Source organism: Chiloscyllium plagiosum, unplaced genomic scaffold, assembly GCF_037043375.1.
Source record: "Chiloscyllium plagiosum isolate Xiang-an unplaced genomic scaffold, Cpla_swu_hap1 HiC_scaffold_11, whole genome shotgun sequence".
NCBI classification, from domain to species: Eukaryota; Metazoa; Chordata; class Chondrichthyes; order Orectolobiformes; family Hemiscylliidae; genus Chiloscyllium; species Chiloscyllium plagiosum.
In genome coordinates, this window is record NW_028270149.1 from 34,026,267 (window position 1) to 34,048,523 (window position 22,257).

The window sequence follows — 22,257 nt, forward strand, 5'->3', positions numbered from 1 at the left end:
GTGAACAACGGTGGTCCCAGCATTGACCCCTGCAGAACACCACTGTCTATTTCTGTCAGTTTGGATATCTACCCTCACTCCAATTCTGTTTATAGCCAGCTTATCTATTTTGCTATTTGTCTGCGTCTTCTGATCTTAGTCATGTGTCTACTTTATCAAAAGCCTTTTGAAATTCCATTTACCATTACTCTTGTATATTTTTGAACCTCTTCAAAGAATTAATAAGTTCAATATTGTAATAACTTCACTTTTTGTGGAATTGTAGGATTGTAGAGATATCTGGATTGTTAACGTTTTAACAAGACATTTCTCAAACTATACAGTTCCGGCTGTTTATTTTTATCACCTTGTGTTTGAACAGTATTTTACTGGCATTAGATTTTTTTCTTGGACTCCCATTGGGGAGCAGCCTGCTAAGGAACACTCTGCTCAACTCCTATTTCCTGTTTTTTGAAGCATCTTTGTTGTGAAACCTGATTGCTCTCTTGAACAGTGACTTGAAGACAACTTAATACTGTTTCATGAGCAAGCTGGCAAAATTTCCAGAGACAACAGCTTATGTTTGTGATATTCATTTGCACATGCCAGAATATCAGATAGACAGCCATCTACACATCTCAGCCCTGTTCCTTTTTGGCCTCAAGAACTAAGACTTATTAACTAAAAATATTATTCCCCACCCCCACCAAAGTGAATCATTGCAGAAAAAATCTCACCCTTGATCGATGTGTTTGTTTGTGCATGTTTTGGGTCATTTAATGAGTTAAACATTTATATTTTCATATTGCAAATTAAGTGTGTTGACTTGTTTTGCACCTTCATTAACTAATTTGTTTAATAAAATAAATCAAAAACTTTGTCTATTAAAGAAACTAGGTTGACTTTTTCTTTCAAATCTAATATAAAGAAAACATGGTCATATCAGGAACTGTGTAAAACATTTATGTTTCTACTATAGAGTAGTGGAATTACAACAAGAGCACACCTCCCACCTGGTCATAACACAACATTTTTCAGGCATGCTTCATTATTATAATGATGGGACATGTGGCAATGAATCTTACAAAATCAAATGCGTCTTGTTAATTGGACATGTAATTTGGTCACTTACTGCTGCAATTCTGGGACGTTGAGACACCTGAAGTTGTCCAGGCCACCGTGTAAGATGTCATATCAGCAAGTACCGGTGGATATCACATGATCCTTTCCTGTGGTTAAATGATGCACGTGATTGTAAAAGAGATATAGGTGATAACAGCAGTTCTTCTCTGGATAATTTATACTCTAACCTGTTGGTGGTTTCAATCAAGCCCAGAATTTTCATCTCTAGAAAGGAAGCTGATTTTAATGATAAAAATCACTAGGATAACGTGATGGAAATCAAGCCACAATATTCCTGGAGTTATCATAAAAGTTAATACTTCTATCCAAAGCCCCCAATTTATCCCTCTGATTTGAATGGTTAACAAAAAACACGGACCAGGTTTCTGTACTTAATGAGAATTTCTACATGTTACAAATAAATAAATCCTAACTGCAGGTAGATCACTATGAAGTGTTGGCGTAACTGTACGTTAAAACTCTCAACATCCCTACACACAGACGTAGACAAAAAAAATTGTATTATGGGAAAAGGGAATAAAGTACTGAGGAAGCAGTTCAGTGGCATCAGTCCTTAGTATTCAATGATGGGGATTCTGTTTGCTTCCAAAGCCCTTTACATAGAACAATATAGCACAGGGACAGGCCCTTTGGCCCACCATGTCTGTGCTAATCAAAATGCCACTGTAAAGTAATACTATCTGCCTACATATGGTCTGTATCCTTTTATTCCCTGCTTGTTCCATGTGTCTGTCTAAATAGTAACTTATTTGCTTCTAACACCTCATCTGGCATCACATCCCAGGCACCTATCACCTGTGTTTTAAAAAAAATTCTTTGTGCATCTCCCTTAAACTTGCACCTTCTCCAAAGCTTACACATCTTCCCTATAGTTGGGGATCAGAACTGCATACATTACAGTCAGTTGTATAAAGTAGTAGTTCTGTTCTCGTGCAATCCCATTTTTAAGAAAATTGCAGAATAGCTGCACTATTTAAACTAATGGGGCCAGAAGTGCGTTATAACCAATGCACACTTTAAAAGTTCAAGCTATAGAAACAGTGTTCCCAATTCATCAACTGTGTTATAGCGAATTTGCATTCACGAAACGTGTTATAGCATAACAACCTGTACTCCACATGTGGCCTAATTAAAGTCTTATCACACATGACTTGCTAACTTTTATACTCTGTCCTGACCAATGAAGGCAAGCATGCCATATACCTTCTTTACAACCTTATTCACTTGTGTTGCCATTTACGGGGAGCTACAGGTGTGCTGTTTCTTCACAGTTGCTGGTTCAAAATCCTGGAACGCAACCTCCCATCAGCATTATGGAAGCATCTACATGACCCTGACAAGAAGAGTTCAAGAAGGCACCTCCCCAGCACTTTCTGAGGGAACTGAGCGGTCAACAATTCAAAGCTGCCCTAGCCAAAGATGCAAACATTCTTTAACCAACTAAGAAAATCTGCACTTTTTCATTCGAAAGCTAGCCAACCTGGCTTACTGAAAAAAGATTCAGCACAGCCCCTGCAGAATTTCTTAAACAGGTAGCTAACAGGACTGGTCCCCTAAGCTGTAGTACCTTTCTCGGGCCACTGGAATCTGAATATAAATACAGCAGTTATAGCTGAAACATGGTGAGTATCTTGTCTTTGCGACTTCGTCTGAGTGCAGCAGGGCCGAAAGGGTAGATCTGAGAAAGATATCTGAAGACAGTGAGACATTGGGAGCTGAACTCTGGAGGCATTAATGAAGTCAGGAGTAGTTGATTGGTGAGTTTCAAGACTTTCGTCTCTTATGAAACTGGGACATTTGTTGAAAGTGGTGCTGGGGAAATGTAAGTATTATACTCAATTTATTGTGGAACTATTTACACTCCATAACATAACAGAAAATCAATGAGTGGGATTTCTGACCTTAAAACTTAATTGGTTAAAGGAAACACAATGAAAAACAATTGGACAGGTGATATATTGCAACTGTAGCATGTGGGAACTGAAACCAGTATGATCAATGGCAACTACAATTGCAGTAACTGTCCACAGCTCAAGGAACTTGGGCTCAGAGATTTGGATAGAGTTTTGGATCACTGCATTAGTAAAGAATCGATCTGTACAGGAGTGAGTAATGATTTTGGTGCAGATGATCAAGGATCAGATCTGTAGAGGAGTAAGTAATGATTTTGATGCAGGTGGTCAAGGACCAGATCCGTACAGTAGACAGTAGTGATTTCGGTGCAGACAATCAAGGATTAGATCTGTACAGGAATGAGTAATGATTTTGGTGCAGATGATCAAGGATCAGACCTGTAGAGGAGTGGGTAATGATTTTGGTGCAGATGGTCAAGGATCAGGTCTGTAGAGGAGTGGGTAATTTTTGTGCAGAGGATCAGGAATCAGATGTGTACAATAATGAATAATGATTTTGGTGCAGATGATCAAGGATCTGATCTGTACAGTAGTGGGTAATGATTTTGGTGCAGATGGTTGAGGATCAGATCTGTGCAGGAGTGAGTAATGATTTTGGTGCAGATGATCAAGGATCTGATCTGTACAGTAATGGGTAATGATTTTGGTGCAGACGATTAAGGATCAGATGTATACAGGAGTGAGTAATGATTTTGGTGCAGATGGTCGGGGATCAGATCTGTGCAGGAGTGAGTAATGATTTTGGTGCAGATGATCAAGAATCAGATCTGTAGAGGAGTGAGTAACGAATTTGGTGCAGATGATCAAGAATCAGATCTATACAGGAGTGAGGCACAGTGGTTGGCACTGCTGCCTCACAGCGCCGGGGACCCGGGTTCGGTTCCCGCCTCGGGCAGCTGACTGTGTGGAGTTTGCGCGTTCTCCCCGTGTCTGCGTGGGTTTCCTCCGAGTGCTCCGCTTTCCTCCCACGGTCCAAGGGTGTGCAGGTTGGGTGAGTTGGCCATGCTAAATTGCCCGTAGCGTTAGGTAAGGGGTAAATGTAGGGGTATGGGTGGGTTGCGTTTCGGCGGGGCGGTGTGGACTTGTTGGGCCACAAGGGCCTGTTTCCACACTGTAAGTAATCTAATCTAATATCTTTTAGATCAATGTTCCAAAGGGTCCTGCCATTAACTGCATACTTTCCTCTTGCATTTGACCTCCCAAAATGCATCACATTACAACTGTCTGGATTAGATGCCATCTGCCATTTCTCTGCCCAACTTTTCTGCTATATACTTTGAGAGCTTTCCTCACTACCTCCAACTTCAAATTTTTGTGTCATTTGCAAATCTACTGATCAGACCATCTATATTTTAACAAGGAACAGGTTTCAGCACTGATCCTTGGAAAAACACAACTGGTGTCACACCTCCTGTCAAAAAAAAATCCCTCCACAACTACTTTATATTTCCTATGGTAAAGCCAATTTTGATTCCAATTCACTAACTTAACAAGGATCCCAAGCAATTTAATTTTCTGGACCAGCCTACCATGAGAGGCCTTGTCAAATGCTTCAGTAAAGTCTATGTCGACAATATCTACTGTCCCACTCTCATCAATCGTCATCTTCATTTCCTCAAAAAAACTCATCATTTTTGTGAGACAAGACCTCCCCTGCATAAAACCATGCCTACGATCCTGAATAAATCCATTATTTTTCAAATGTGAGTAAATCCTGTCCATAAAAATCTTCTCCAATAATTTCCCCAGCACTGATGTAAGGTTCACTGGCCTATAATTTCCTGAATTATTTCTTAAACAAAGGAAAACACTGGCTATTCTCCAGTCTTCTGGGACCTCAAGATGATACAAAGATATCTGTCAAGGTGCAAGCAATCTCCTTTCTTGCTTCCTTCAGTATCCTAAGGGAGGGATATATCTACCTTCATGTTTTTCAAGATACCAAACACCACAGCCTCCTTAATATGCTCTACATGCCTCAGAATATAAATGTACTCCTCCCTGATCTTGCTATCATCCACATTCTTCTCCATAGTGAATTCTGCTGCTAAGTACTAATTACAGAGTGAGTATTAGCCACTTCCTCTGGCTCCATGCATAAATTCCTTCCTTTGTCCTTGAGTAGACCTAAACTTTCCTCATTACCCTCTCATTTCTAATAGCAAGAGGATGCTAATGGAATTTTCTTTTATCTTTCTTGTCAGGGACATTTTGTGGTCCTTCCAACCCTCTAAATTTTTTGTTTAAATTAATTTCTGCTTCCTTTATATTCCTAAAGGACCTTGTTTGATTTTAGTTTCCTTAACTTTACATATGCTTCTTTTTTACTAAACCTTCAATATCTTGTCAAGCAATGTTCCAAAATCTTGCCATTCTTACCTGTCATCCTCTCTGGAACATGCTGGTACTGAACTCTAATCAACTGACCTTTAAAAGACACCCACACGTCAGATGTGTATTTCTCCTTGAACAGCCATCCCAATCTAATTTCTCCAGTTCCTGAGTAATATTATTGTAATTCGCCTTCCCCCAAATTAGCATTTCCACCCGAGAACCAGTCATATTCTTATCCATAACTGTCTTACAACTTAATGCATATGATCACTGTTCACAGAATGCTCCCCCACTGACCTGGACAGGCTCATTCCCCAATATAAGGTTTATTGCAGCCCCTTCCCTAGATGACTATCTACATATTGTTTCAAGAAATCTTCCTGGCTGCAGCGAACAAATTCTGACCCATCTAGGTCCGTGGCACTAAGGGAATCTAGTCAATGTTGAGAAAGTTAAAATCACCCATTACAACAGCCCTGTTTTTACATCTTTCCCTGATCTGCTTTTCATTCTTGCTCCTTTATCTCCTGCTGGCTATTGGGAGGCCTATAGTAGAACCCCATCAAATTGCACCCATCCTATTCTTAGGTTCTTCCCTTATGGCTCTGCTGGATTAACCGTCCAAGATGTCCTCTCAATACAACTGTGTTTGAGTTCTTTTAGCTTTTTCTTTGGTTTCTTTCTCCTCTTCACAGGAGGTAGAGTGTGACTGGTTCTCAAATTATAAATGCTCTACCTTGCTGAAAAGCAATGGTTTACAGCAACCAATAAGAAAACAGCTGACAGTCTTTTGCTTCAGGTGTTTTAGTGGAGATAGACACCATTCCCCTTCCAGAGGCCAAAGGGCTTCTCACTATCATTCACACCTACTATCTGTACAGCTACCCAAGAACCAATAGCAACCTGTTGTTAACCTTATCTCACTTTGTACATACCTCTGAGTAGCATGCTGTCTCCGTTTACACTCTTTCTCCCCCCCCCCCCCCCCCACAATTGATGGCAAAGCAATTGTCTAAATATATTGTTGAGACCATCATAACTTTTCTAATTTTTGATTTGGAACTGAGTAGTATAGTTGAGAATTGAACTTTGCACATCAGCTTGTTTAAAATAGAGAACAAAAGACTAGATATTTGCTGTTGGCAACTGGCCTGGAAAGCTATGCAGATTAATTACTGCTCCAAGAATACCATTAACAAATTGGCACCATGATGTCATTGTACTCCAGGACTGGTAGCTTCGTTGACTGTTGAATTGGTCAATCAAATGATGACTGGTACTGGCCAGTCAACCATAAAGTATGTTGGAAAAGAAAGAGAAACCTGGTGTGAACTGGTTTTAACTGGGTACTTGGGCAGGAGATGGTGCTGCTTTCAATCCTGCAGGACTGGGTTGTTCGGTTTTGTGCACTCGTTATCAATTTGTTAAAAATTCTGGAGGAAAAAATGTCTAAGAAATAAGGAAACATCTCTGGAGATCTTGGGAAGCTGTTTGCATTAATCGGTGACTTTGGAATTCAATCAAGATACAATCTTACATATCCATTCGATTTCATGAAGGTTTTTATTACCGTTATTGAACTAGAAACATTGTGATTAAAAAATCTCAACTGTCTGTCATTTGGTGTGTGTGGCGATTGGTGATCAAAGAAGATTGGGCTTAGATTGTTGATATTAATTAGATTACCTTATAGTTCATCTGTATTTTGCTCAAGTTGCATTACTAATAATTTGGTGTCCAAGATCAGTTATTTATAAAATCTAGTTAGGAACAATTGAGCAATTTTGGGGGTCATGGGATATGTTAATTTTGCATGTTGTGAATCCAGGAATAAATTAGGTTGATTTGGTCTGGCTGGCCATGTCTGTATCATAATATAACTCTCAGTGGGTTTCAGTAATTTCCTTTTTAAAATATAGCCTTGTCCTTTGTTGCAAAACAATCCTTTTCACAAGTCAGTCCATAAGCAAAAACAAAATAAAAAGATTCAGCCATGACAGAAACAACTTCGTCGACTGTCTCTATTTTATTTTATTGGAATTTCATCTCTAAATCAGTGCAGTAAAAATCATGAGGTTATCTCTAAACACTGAAAGGTGTTCAATTCAAAGTCTCTAGTTAAAGATCAGATATCCAGTTTTGGCTGGTACAGTCCAAGTTTTTCCTTAAATGTCCACCATCTTTCTCCAGATGGCTGAAATGTTGTGGTTTTCAGCTGTTCTGAGACCCAGCATCTTTAACCCTTGAATCTATTACCCCATCCTTTTAGGAAGCCTTGTTCTAGATGAGGGGCAGTTTAAAATACGACAGCAGCATGCAGCTCCACCAGAGTGATGATGGGTGCTAAGTCCCTTTAAATCCTCATTTTTAAAGTAATGTGTGTAGCTTACCTAATTGATCTGAGAGACCTGATTGCTATCCTGAAAAATCCAATGAAATGGTTGGTGATATGTGCAAACACTCTGCAGTTGAAACAGCCCTTTTCTGCTCTTATTCTCATAACCTTTACCTCATCATTACAGGTGTGGCATTACAACCATTTTCAAACCTCATATTGGGGTCTGTGTGGGGAAAAAGGTTGGAAAGCATTGATCTAGAGAAGCAGTTGGCTGGAGGGTGTCAGATTGACAGAGATGACTGCCAGATAGCAAATGCAGTTGTGGAAGAAATCCCTGTAGCTTCCGCCTCCTCCTCACCATTAAAACCCCAGATCTTTACTTTGAAGAGCTGACTGTTTTAGGCCTGTTTGGACCAGCAAAACTTGTCAGAGTCAGGGATGGAGAATTAAAATTGTGGATCAGGACGCTCGGTCAAGACAATGTCATTGGGTCAGTTGTTAATTGCATTTGTTGTAAGGATAAGCCCAATAAATACAGAGCACTTAGTTTAACTTCAGTATTGTAATTTCTAGAAATAATTATTCAAGATAAAATCAGTCATCATGTGGAAAAATACGGGTTGATTAGGAAGTGTCGGTGAGGATTTTGAAAGCAGAAATTGTGATAACTAATTTGCTTGAGTTTTCTGAAGAGCTAACAAAGGCTCGATGAGGCTAACACTGTTGATGTGGTGTATGTGGACTTCCAGAAGGTATTTGATTCAGTCCCACACAACAGACATGAGGAACATCATAGGTCATGGAATAAAAGGGACAAAAGCAATGTGGACATAAAATTGGATCAGTGATAGGAAACAGAGTAGGTACTGGGATGGCACAGTGGCTCAGTGGTTAGCACTGCTGCCTCACAGCACCAAGGTCCCAGGTTCAATTCCAGCTTCGGGCGACTGTCTTTGTGGAGTTTGCACATTCTCCCCGTGTCTGCGTGGGTTTCCTCCCACAGTCCAAAGATGTGCAGGTCAGGTGAATTGACCATGCTAAATTGCCCACAGTGTTAGGTGCATTAGTCAGAGGGAGATGGGTTTGGGTGGGTTACTCTTCAGAGGGTCACTGTGGACTGGTTGGGGCTGAAGGGCCTGTTTCCACACTGTAGAGAATCTTAAAAAAAAATCAATGGACATTTTTCAGGCTGGAGGAAGATTTCGTAGTCAGGTGACCTCCAGGATTGTTATACAAATATTAACAGTTTTCATAAGCATGCATTAAAACTCTAAACGTGTAAGCCACGTTTAAGCCTAGATGGACTCTGCAATTTGCAAACAACAGTATTGGAACAGAGTGTATTCATGCAGTCTGTAATTGGACCATCAACTTCCTGTCAAAATCAGACAGGCTTAGAACTGCCTGGCCCAGTGCTAACAGCTACGTTGTTTCAGGAAAAAAAATGGTTGTTTACATTTCCAGTACCTGGGAAGCTAATGTAGACTTGAGACTGTTTATTAAGAGATTTAAGACTGTTTACTGAAGAGTCCTGTGAAGAGATTTATAGGGTTTAATTAAAATACACTAGTAGAGTCTGATATATATTGTTTTTCCTTGATAAAGTGTTCCATAGTGTTGAACCTTCCCCTGTCTCTAGTCTCCTTCGTCTATCTCACTGCATAACATGTCTGAGTTAAAAAGGGTTACTACAAACTGGTCAAGATTAGTCAGAGTACATTTACCCATCTTTCACTTTACAATAGTTTGTAATGGAGTTCCCCATGGACAGGTATTAGGATACTTGCTTTTTCTAATTTAGTAATAATCTAGATCTTGGTGTGCAGGGGACAATTTCAATGTTTGCAGATGACACAAAACTTGGAAGAATTGTAAACTGAAAGAGGGAGAGTATAGAACTTCAAAAGGACATGGACAAGTTTCTGGAGTGGATGAATAGGTGGCAGATGTGGCTCAGTGCAGAGACGTGAGGTGATGAATTCTGGTAGGAAGAACAATAACATAGGATAACATAACAGTAACATAAATGGATGGGGGGGGGGGGGGGAGTGTAATTCTGAGGTGCAAGAGCATAGAGATCTGGGTGTGTGCATGCACAGATCATTGAAGATGGCAGGACAGGTTCCTCAACTTTATTAAAAGAGCAAGGAGGTGATGTTGAACTTGTATAATACAGTTGCTAGATCTCAGCTGGAGCATTATATTCAACTCTGGATGCCACATTATGGGAAGAGTATAAACTGACAAAATGGTTCCAAGAATGACAAATGTCAGTTGAGGATTGAAGAACATGGAACTGTTTTTATTGGAGAGAAGGCTAAAAGAGATTTTCAAAATTATGAGGGGGATGGATAGAATTGATGGGGAGAAACTGCTCCCATCCATAAAATAACCAAAAACCAGAGGACACAGATTTACAGTGATTTACAATAGAAGGACAGACGAGGTGAGAAAAAACTTACATGCAGCAAGTAATTCAGGTATGGAATACCCTGCCGGGAAGTGTGGTGAAGGCAGGTGCGCTCGAGGCTTTCAAGAGGGTATTGGATAATTATCGGGATAGAAATAATGTACAAGGTGTGCAGAGAGAGCAGGAGATTGGCAGTAGGCAAGAATGCTTATTTAAAGATCTGGCTAGAAAGACCTGTAATCAAATATTTAATAAGGATGGGGTGTACAGGTTATTTCATTTTAAATATGTGACATTGGTCAGAAGTGAATCACCGTTCTCATGATTATGGTTTATAATTCTATTTTTTTATATAAAACAACATTATTATTCAGCGACACCATGTGGCATCTGAACTTTAAACTCTTTTTTTGAAATGACTGTCTTTAAATATTGAGAAGTTGCAAACAACAGTTCTGTTCTATATTGTTTGGTCATTCTTCTGGTCTCTGTTCTATCAGAAACTCGACGCTTACCCGAACCACTCGCACTTGTTTCTGTCAAATATTGCACTATTTCCATAAAATAAGTTGCTGAATGAACAGAGTCTGTACTGTTTGAGCATTTTAGCTGTTTTTCAGGGGTCTGCTAGTGATTCTGTAGCATAGAAATTAACAGATTCATCCCATGGTTATCTGTACAAAAGCTAAAGGAAATATTTTTGAGTTTTTTTTTACATTAAAATAAATGTATATGTTGACAAACATGAGCAATACCTCAATAGCTTGTTAAATTTGTTTTGACTGCACACGGAGTCTTTCATTACTTCCATTTTTAGCCCCATGCAGAAAATCATTCTCACACTTCTTTGGTAGATTTCTATTGAATTTGTGATGGAGTGTTACAAGTTCTGAAATCATACCAAACTTGAAAAGTTAATTCTCCCCATAGGTACTGCCAGATCAGCTAAGTTTCTTCAGCATTGTATTTGTTAAAAGATCCAGCAGCAGTACCTTGGTTAATAAGCAGACCTAAGCCAATGAGACGGAGACTTGCATAGAGCATAGAACATTATAGCGCAGTACAGGCCCTTCGGCCCTCAATGTTGCGCCGACCTGTGGAATCAATCTGAAGACCATTTAACCTAAACTATTTCATTCTCGTCCGTGCGCCTATCCAATTACCATTTAAATGCCCTTAAAGTTGGCGAGTCTACTACTTTTGCAGACAGTGCATTCCGTGCCCCTACTACTTTGAGTAAAGAAACTACCTCTGATATCTGTCCTATATCTATCACCCCTCAGTTTAAAGCTCTGTCGCCTCGTGCTAGCCATCGCCAACCGAGGGAAAAGGCTCTCACTGTCCAACCTATCTAACTCTCTGATTATCTTATATGTCTCAATTAAGTCACTTCTCAACCTTCTTCTCTCCAACGAAAACAGCCTTAAGTCTCTCAGCCTTTCCTCGTAAGACACCCCCCCCCCCCCCCCCCCCCCCCATACCAGGCAACATCCCAGTAAATCTCCTCTGAACCATTTCCAAAGTTTCCACATCCTTCCTATAATGTGGTGCGCAGAACTATACGCAATACTCCATATTTGGCCGCACCAGAGTTTTGTACAGCTGCAGCATGATCTCATGGTTCCGAAACTCAAACCTTCTACCATTAAAAGCTAACACACCGTATTAACAACCCTATCAACCTGGGTGGCAACTTGCAAGGATCTATGTACTTGGACACTGAGATCTTTCTGCTCATCTACACTACCAAGAATCTTACCATTAGCCCAGTACTCTGCATTCCTGTTACTTCTTCCAAAGTGAATCACCTCATACTTTTCCACAATAAAATCCATTTGGCACCTCTCAGCCCAGCTCTACAGCTTATCTGTGTCTCTCTGTAACCAACAACATCCTTCATCACTATCCACAATTCTACCGACCTTAAGTGACATCCGCAAATTTACTAACACATCCTTCTATGCCCTCATCCAGGTCGTTTATTAAAATGACAAACAACAGTGGACCCAAAACAGATTCTTGTGGTACCCCACTAGTAAATGAACTCCAGTATGAATATTTCCCATCAACCACCACCCTCTGTCTTAGATTCCCTACAGTATGAAAACAGGCCCTTCAACTCTACAAGTCCACACCGACCCTCCGAAGAGTAACCCCCCCAGACCCATTCCCCTACTCTATATTTACTCCTGACTATTGCAGGAGGAGAAAGTGAGGGCTGCAGATGCTGGAGATCAGAGCTGAAAATGTGTTGCTGGAAAAGCGCAGCAGGTCAGGCAGCATCCAAGGAACAGGAGAATCGACGTTTCGAGCATAAGCCCTTCTTCAGGAATGAGGAAAGTGTGTGCAGCAGGCTATGATAAAAGGTAGGGAGGAGGGACTTGGGGGAGGGGCTTTGGAAATGCGATAGGTGGAGGGAGGTCAAGGTGAGGGTGATAGGTTGGGGTCGGGTGGGGGCGGAGAGGTCAGGAAGAAAATTGCAGGTTAGGAAGACGGTGCTGAGTTCGAGGGATTTGACTGAGACAAGGTGGGGGGAGGGGAAATGAAACTGGAGAAATCTGAGTTCATCCCTTGTGGTTGGAGGGTTCCCAGGCAGAAGATGAGGCGCTCTTCCTCCAGCCGTCGTGTTGACCACGTCGGAGGGGAAATTGCAGTCTTTGAAGGAGGCCATTTGGGCTGTTCGGTAATGGAATTGGTCCTCCTGGGAGCAGATGCGGTGGAGACGAAGGAATTGGGAATATGGGATGGCGTTTTTACAGGGGGCAGGGTGGGAGGAGGCGTAGTCTAGGTAGCTGTGGGAGTCGGTCGGTTTATAGTAAATGTCCGTGTCGATTCGGTCACCCGAGATAGAAATGGAAAGGTCTAGAAAGGGGAGGGAGGAGTCTGAGACGGTCCAGGTGAATTTGAGGTCGGGGTGGAAGGTGTTGGTAAAGTGGATGAACTGTTCAACCTCCTCGTGGGAGCACGAGGCAGCGCCGATACAGTCATCGATGTAGCGGAGGAAAAGGTGGGGGGTGGTGTCAGTGTAGCTGCGGAAGATGTACTGTTACACATATCCTACGAAGAGGCAGGCATAGCTGGGGCCCATGCGGGTTTTGGTTTGGAGGAAGTGGGAGGATTGGAAAGAGAAGTTGTTCAGGGTGAGGACCAGTTCAGTCAGTCGAAGGAGGGTGTCAGTAGAAGGGTACTGGTTGGTACGGCGGGAAAGGAAGAAGTGGAGGGCTTTAAGTCCTTCGTGATGGGGGATGGAGGTGTACAGGGACTGGATGTCAATGGTGAAGATAAGGTGTTGGGGACCGGGGAAGCGAAAATCATGGAGGAGGTGGAGGGTGTAGGTGGTGTCCCGAACGTAGGTGGGGTGTTCTTGGACTAAGCGGGACTGGACCGTGTTGAGGTATGCAGAGATTAGTTCAGTGGGGCAGGAGCAGGCTGAGACAATGGGTCGCCCGGGGCAGTCAGGTTTGTGGATTTTGGGCAGGAGGTAGAAACGGGCGGTGCGGGGTTGTGGGACTATGAGGTTGGAGGCGGTGGATGGGATGCACCCAACACTATGGGCAATTTAGCATGGCCAATTCACCTGACCTGCACATCTTTGGGTTGTGGGAGGAAATCCGCAGACACAAGGAAAATATGCAAACCCCACACAACAGTTGCCTGAGGCAGGAATCGAACATAGGTCCCTGGCACTGTGAGGCAGCAGTGCTAACCACTGAGCCACCGTGCCGCCCAAATCAGCTTCTTTCAGTTAGCCAATTTCTGATCCAAACTGCTAAATCACCTTCGATCCAATGCCTCCATATTTTGTGCAATAGCCAAATGTGGGGAACCTCATTAGACGCCTTATTGAAATCCATATACACCACATCAACTGCTTTACTGTCATCCATCTGTTTGGTCACCTTCTCGAAGAACTCAATATGGTTTGTGAGGCACAAACTACCCTTCACAAAACTATGTTGACTATCCCTAATCAACTTATTCCTTTTTCGATGATTATAAATCCTATCTCTTAAAACCCTTTCCAACACTTTACCCACAACCAAAGTAAGGCTACAATTTCCAAGGTTGTCTCTACTCCCCTCCTTGAACAAGGGAACAACATTTGCTTTCCTCCAGTCTTCTGGCACTATTCCTGTAGACAATGATGGCATAAAGACCAATGCCAAAGGCTCAGCAATCTCCTCCCTGGCTTCCTAGACAATCCTGAAATAAATCCCATCCAGCCGAGGGAACACACCCATTTTTCACTTTCCAGAATTGCTAACACCTCCTCCTTATTCACCTCAATCCCATTTAGTCTAGTAGCCTGTATCTCAGTATTCTCCTCGACAACATTGTCTTTTTCTGTTGTGAATATTGATGTAAAGTATTCGTTTAGCACTTCCCCTATCTCCTCTGACTCCACGCACAACTTTCCACTACTTTGCTTGATTGGCCCTAATCTAATCATTCTTTTATCCCTGATATCCATATAGAAAGCCTTCGGGTTTTCCTTGATTTTATCTACCAATGACTTCCCATGTCCCCTCCTGACTCTTCTTAGCTCTCTCTTTAGGTCTTTCCTAGCTAACTTGTAACTCTTAAGGACCCTAACTGAGCCATCACATCTCATCCTAACATAAGCCTCCATCTTCTTGAGCTTCTGCGCTCAACAACTTCCTGCTTGGAAGTATACATACTTATAAGGGACCCGCAGTAGTCGGTCCTTGAATAAGCTCCACATTTCAACTGTGCCCATCCCTTGCAATTTCCTTCCCCATCCTATGCATACTAATTCTTGCCTAACCGCATCGTAAATGCCTTTCCCCCAGCTATAACTCTTGCCCTGCGGTATATACCTATCCCTTGTCATCACCTAAGTAAACATAACCGAATTGTGGTCACTCACCGAAGTGCTCACCTACCTCCAAATCTGACACCTGGCCGGGTTCGTTACCCAGTACCAAATCCAATGAGGCAACGTCCCTTCTTGGCTTGTCTACATACCGTGTTAGGAAATCCTCCTGCACACACTGGACAAAAACTGTACTTGAACTATCGTATTCCCAGTCAATATTTGGAAAGTTAAAGGCCCCCATAACAGCTACCCTGTCATTCTAGCTCCTATCAAGGATCATCTTTGCTATCCCATCCTCTACATATCTGGATCTATTTGGAGGCTGTAGAAAACTCCCAACCGAGTAATATTTCCTTTCCTGTTTCTAATCTCAGCCTATAATACCTACGTATAAGAGTCCTCAAACATTCTTTCTGCAACCATAATACTGACCTTGACTAACAGTACCACACCATCCCCTCTTTTACCATTTTCTCTGTTCTTACTGAAACACTTGCAATAACTATTCCAGTCCCTGCCCATGTCTCTGAAATGACCACAACATTGAAATCCCAAGTACCAACCCATTCTGCAAGTTCACCCACCTTATTCCAGATGCTCCAGGCACTGAAGTAGACACACTTCATACCAACTTCTTGCTTACCAGTATCTTTTTGTGATCTTGAAATCTTAGTTCTGACTTCACTACTCTCAATCTCCCATGAACTCGAACTACAATTTTGGTTCCCATTCCCCCTGCTGAATAAATCTAAACCCACCTGAAGAACATTAGCAAATGCCACCTCTCCTCCTCTCTCTTCCCCCCACCCCCGCCAAGGAAATGTGTACTCCTTTGGTTTAGGTGAAGACCATCCTATTTGTAGAGGTCCCACCTACCCCAGAAAAAGCCCCAATTATCTTGGAATCCAAAACCCTCCCTCCTGCACCATCCCTGTAGTCACATGTTCAACTCCTCTCTCTCCCCATTCCTCGCCTCATTAGCACGTGATACGGGCAACAAACCAGAGACAACAACTGTTTGTTCTAAACTTCCACCCTGATTTAGGGTGCTCCCCCTCCCCTCAAGGATTCTGAAAACACGATGAGAGACATCACGAATCCTGACACCTGGGAGGCAACACACCAACCGTAAGTATCTCTCGTTTCCACAGAACCTCCTATCTGTCCCCCTAACTATGGAGTCCCCAATGACTAATGCTCTGCTTGTCTTCTCCCCTTCTGAGCAACAAGTACAGATTTTGTGCCAGTGACCTGTGCCCCATTGCATACCCCTGGTAAGTAGTTCCCCCCACCAATAGTATCCAAAACAGTATACTTGTTGTTAAGGGGAATGGCCACAGGGGATCCCTGCACTGCCTGCCAGTACCCTTTCTGTCCCCTGATGGTAACCCATCTACCTTCTTTTACCTGAGATGTGATAACCTTCCTGTAACCCCTTTCAATAACCCCCTCCGCCTCCCAAATGTTCCAAAGTTCTCCAGCTCCAGCTCCCTAATGCAGTTTTCGAGGAGCTGGAGTTGTGTGCACTTCCCACAGATGCAGTTAGCAGAGACATTACTGGTGACCCTTACCTCCCACATTCTGCAGGAGGAACATTCGACTGCCCTAACCTCTATTCCCACTACTCTAAATTTCCAATGAGCCTACTGAGAAACTAAATGAATAAAGAAACCAGTCACCTTACCAGTCCAGTGCACAGAACCTTTTTTTCCATTAGGGGAGGACGACGAGTGGGAGACACTACCCAAGTAGTGTTTTGAGTAAAGCAACACCCAAATATAAAGCCTGACTTATCGAGCAGTTCCAGGTCTGTTCCTGCTCAGTGTGTGCTCCGCCTGTACATGAGGTAAGTGTTTATATCTTTTAAAATTTACCTTCCTATCGGGCCTCTGGTCCTCCCTGTCACTCCTCCCATTCCAACTTCCGCCGACAAAATGAAGAATGCTGAACTCCCAAGGAAAGCTTTCATATCTTTTAAAATTTACCTTCCCGTTGGGCCTCCAGTCCTTGTTGCCGCTCCTCCCACTCCAACTGCAGCTGAAAAAATGAATGCAACAAGCTATCATCCCACACTTTCCATCAATCGCAAAGAGCAGAAAGTGGCGGATGCAATTTTTCAGGAATATATAGGCAGAATATGAACCTCTTTGCTTCAGAAAAGTCAAGTGAATGAATCACACGGAAGCTAAAAATATTCTAAATCTCAGTGCAAAATTCCTTCATTATAAAAGATGGCAATTGTAAATCCATACACGATTACCATACAATTTATCCAGAGAAGAAATTTGAAAGGAGCCTGAAAAAGCTCTGAGCTATATTGAAAAAATGTCAACTGTCACCAGTGTTCCAGTAATTATTGACAATCTAATTACTGGATATCTTCAAGAATAAATCCTTCACAGTCAATTGTCACCAGCCATTAAAATGTCAATTGACTGTGAAAATCTCAATCTGTGATAGCTTGTATGTAGATTGCAAGTAATTGTTGGAACACTCTCTCCCCTTACAGTAGAGGTTAATAGCAGTTGATTTTCCAGTCTTCAGTCATCCATGTAATCTCAGCTGGCAATAGTGGAATTGGTAGTGGAGGAAGATTATGGCTTGTAACTTTTTTTTCAACTGTGGCTGGACATATTCCTGGAGATGTCTTCACATGGCTTACCTCCAGCTGCTCTACCCTGACTCCATATAACATGTAAATCCACCTTCTAAAGACTTTCCAATGTGTCCAGTGTTTTGACTTTTGACAATTTTGGTTACCCTCGTTAAATAATTTTGTTGATATAAATTAACCTCTCATATTTTAGAGAAGATCTCTCGAGTGTGGTATTCTATGTCTACTATCGCAAATAAGTTAGCTGATTCAAGAGGTCTTGATTTGATATCTGTCTTGCACACACTTATCTTGTGTCAGAAGGCTTAAAACTGCATTTTGAATACCTGAGCACAAAATCTAGGCTAACATATCATCGATGCAGTAGTGAGTGCTGCAGTGCCATGCAGCTTTACGTTTCACCACTTAGTATCATTTCATTCGAATATTTCTTTTAATGGCCTGAATCCTTGAATTGCATTGGCATTTTCAGCTTAACATCTCCTGGTGTTACCTCCCACTGTTCTTTGCTTTCCTCTGGCTTTTAAAAATAATTAATATAGAATTATTGTATTTCTTTTATTGTTTGTGATGCATTGGGGGTCAGTTAGCTCAGTTTGCTGGTTTAAGATGTTGAGTGTTACGAACAACTTAGGTTCAATTAAAGTTACCATCCATGAAGGATTTCTTCTCAACCTCTCCCCTTGTCTGAGGCATGATAACCTTCAGGTTAAACCACCACCAGTTACCTCTTTCTAATGAGAGTTGGACTATGACGACTGTACGTTTAGTGATGCATTTTATTTTGTAATTTATTTAATCTACAAATATGCTGTACTGCACATGCACAATTCATACTTTGTCTTCAGGCAATAAAGCAAAACTAGGGAATTTTTCAAAAACTATACAAGACACTAGTCAAAACCACAGCTGAAATATTGTGAAGATTTGGGTCCCTTATCAATGAACAATATATTGACATCAAAGACAATCCAGAGTAGGTTCACTAGGCTGATCCCAGTATGGAGGGATTGACTTATGAGAGGTTGAGTAGGTTGGATCTGTACTCAGGCAGGAGTGGGTATTGCAGATGCTGGAGATTAGAGACAAGATTAGAGTGGTGCTGGAAAAGCACAGCAAGTCAGGCAGCATCCAAGAATCAGGAAAAATTCTTGCAAGTAATTGTTGGAACACTCTCTCCCCTTACAGCAGAGGTTAATAGCAGTTGATTTTCCAGTCTTCAGTCATCCATGTAATCTCAGCTGGCAATAGTGGAATTGGTAGTGGAGGAAGATTATGGCTTGTAACTTTTTTTTCAACTGTGGCTGGACATATTCCTGGAGATGTCTTCACATGGCTTACCTCCAGCTGCTCTACCCTGACAAAAGCCCTTCATCAGGGGCTTTTGCCCGAAACGTCGATTTTTCCTGGTACTTGGATGCTGCCTAATCTGCTATGCTTTTCCAGCACCACTCTAATCTTGGATCTGTACTCAGTGGAGTTTAGAAGAATGAGAGATTATCTAATTGAAACATACAAGATTCTGAGGATAATTTATTGGGTAGATGCGGCTACGTTGTCTACCCTGGTGGGATCCTAGTATCAGAGGGCATAATATCAGAATCAGGGGTCATCCATTTAAGACAGAAGGAAGAAAGAATCCCTTCTCTCAAAGGATTGAGAACCTGTGGAATTCTTTACTGCCGAGAGATATTGAGGCTAGGTTGTCAAGTATATTCAAGATAGCCAGATTTTCAATCTATAAGAGAATCAAGGGTTATTTGTACAAAAAGCAGGAAACTGGAGTTGAGGATTATCAAACCACGGATGATCTCATTGAATTGTGGATTTAGAGTCATAGAGTCATACAGATGTACAGCACTGAAACAGACCCTTCAATCCAACTCATCCATGCCAACTAGATATTCTAGCTTAATTTAGTCCTATTTGCCAGCACTTGGACCATATCCTTCTAAACCTTTCCTATTTATATATCCATCCAGATGCCTTTTGAATGTTGTAATTGTATGAGCCTCCACCACCTCCTCTGTTAGCTCATTTCATACATGTGAAAACGTTGCTTCTGGGTCCCTTTTAAATTTTTCCTCACTCACGCTAAACCTATGCTCTCCAGTTCAGGTCTCCTTCACCCCAGGGAAAAGACCTTGTCTATTTATCCTGTCCATGCCCCCTCATGATTTTATAAACCTCTATAAGGTCACCACTCAGCCTCCGATGCTCTAGGGAAAACAGCTCCAGCCTATTCAGCCTCTCCCTGCAGCTCAAATCCTCCAACCCTGGCAACATCCTTGTAAATCTTTTTTGAACCTTTCCAAGTTTCACAACATCCTTCCAATAGGAGGGAGACCAGAATTGCACACAATATTCCACAAGTGGCCTAAACAATGTCCTGTACAGCTGCAACATGACCTCCCAACTCCAAACTCTATGCTCTGCTCAATAAAGGAAAGCATACCAAATTCCTTCTTCACTATCCTATCCACTTTCAAGGAACTATGAACCTGCACTCCAAGGTCTCTTTGTTCAGCAACACTCACCAGAACCTTACCATTAAGTGTATGAGTCCTGCTCTGATTTGCCTTTCCAAAATGCAACACCTCACATTTATCAAAATTAAACTCCATCTGCCACTCCTCAGCTCACTGGCCCACTGATCAAGATCCCGTTGTAGTCTGAGGTAACCTTCGTCACTGTCTACTACACCTCCAATTTTGCAAACGTACGAACAAAACCTCCTAGGTTCATGTCCATATCATTTATATCAATGACAAAAAGCAGTGGACCCAGCACCGATCACAGGCCTCCAGTGTGAAAAGCAACCCTCTGTCTTCTACCTTCGAGCCAGTTCTGTATCCAAGTAGCTAGTTCTCCCTGTATTCCATTAGATCTAACTGTGCTAACCAATCTACCATGAAGAACCTTGTTGAATGCCTTACTGATGTCCACGTAGATCACATCCACCAGTCTGCCCTCATCAATCCTCTTTGTTAGAGTCATAGAGATGTACAGCAGGGAAACAGACCCTTTGCTCCAACTTGTCCATGCCGACCAGATATCCCAACCCAATCTAGTCCCACCTGCCAGCACCCAGCCCATATCCCTCCAAATCCTTCCTATTCATAAACCCAGCCAGATGCCTTTTCAATGTTGCAGTTGTAATTGCTTCATAAATGACTAACTCTCCATCATGAAGTCACAAGTGGGGGTATTTGCCAATGATTAGAAATGTTCAACACCATTCGTGATTACTCATATATTAAAAATATGCAGGCATGTGCTTAGAAGTGACAAGTAACGTTTGCATTATCCACATACCAGACAACGATCACCTCTAACAATACAGAATTGGACCATCATCTTCTAACATGCCATCACCATCACTGAATTTCCAACTACCAATACCCTGGGGGATTGCCATTAACCAGAACTGGACTGATCATTTAAGTTCACTACCCATTCCTGTGAAGGGCTTATGCCTGATATGTCAAGTCTCCTGTACCTCGGATGATGCCTGACCTGCTACTTCTTAAAAAAATGCAATCAAGTTTGTGAGACATTATTTCCCATCTGCAAAGCCATGTTGACTATTCCTAATCAGACCTTGCCTTTTCAAATGCATGTAAACCCTGTTCCTCAGGATTCCTTCCAACAACTTGCCCACCACCGATGTCAGGCTTATCAATCTATAGTTCCCTGGCTTTTCCTTACCACCTTTCTTAAATAGTGGCACCACGTTAGTCAACCTCCAGTTTTCCAGCACTTCACCTGTGACTATCCATGATACAAGTATCTCAGCAAGGGGCCCAGCAATCACTTCCCTAGCTTCCCACAGTGTTCTAGGGTCCACCTGGTCAGGTCCTGGGGATTTATCCACTTTTATGCATTTTAAACAAACAGCAGCACCTCCTCTTAATATGAACATTTTTCAATATGTCACCATCTATATCCCCACATTCTGTATCTTCCATACTCTTCTCTACAGTAAACACGGATGCAGAATACTCATTTAGTATCTCCCCCATCTCCTACGGTTCCACACACAGGCTGCCTAGCTGATCTTTGAGGGGCCCTATTCTCTACCTAGTTATCCTTTTGTCATTAATATATTCATAAAATCATTTTGGATTCTCGTTAACTCTACTTGCCAAAGCTATCTCATGTCCCCTTTTTGCCTGTCTGATTTCCCTCTTAAGTTTAGTTAAGAGGGTTAAATGGCCTACTTCCGCTCCACCATCTTATGATCTGAATGTTCATTGAAACCAATGTTCCCTCAAATTACTTTGTCACTGTGTAGACCTCTGAAGCTCATGCCTGGCAGTGGCTTCCAGAAGCAGAAGTAATTGAGCGGCTCGCTGATTGATGCGTGTGGAGTTTCTGAGCAGTGGCAATGTAGCTGAAAGGGTACATTGGTTGGAACCTAGCTCTGACTTTACATTGATTCCTATTGGAACTTGTGATTCAATTATTTTCAGGAAGACAATCACAATTTTAAGCAAGGGCTCTTGTTGCTATCATCCTGTAACACTATTTCAAAGAATGTGAGTTCCTACCATCTTCTAATATTCATGCACCAATCGAGGTTAAAAAAAAATCTGGTCCTCAAACTTATTACTGCTTGAGACCTCATTGTTTGAAATCTGGATTTTTTTTTGCCTACATTGCTGCAATGACTACATCTTAAAAAGTATT

The 22,257-nt window shown here is 41.9% G+C and overlaps 1 long non-coding RNA gene across 1 annotated transcript in view; it reads right to left on the minus strand.

Moving 5' to 3' along the window:
• LOC122557315 (uncharacterized) overlaps positions 1-22,257 on the minus strand; it is a 38,054-nt gene that overhangs the window by 13,955 nt on the left and 1,842 nt on the right. Inside the window, exons 2-3 of the long non-coding RNA XR_006313796.2 lie at positions 16,940-16,991; positions 1,112-1,208 (exon numbers count right to left, since the gene is read on the minus strand). This is a non-coding gene — a long non-coding RNA (uncharacterized LOC122557315). The remainder of the gene's footprint in view (positions 1-1,111; positions 1,209-16,939; positions 16,992-22,257) is intronic.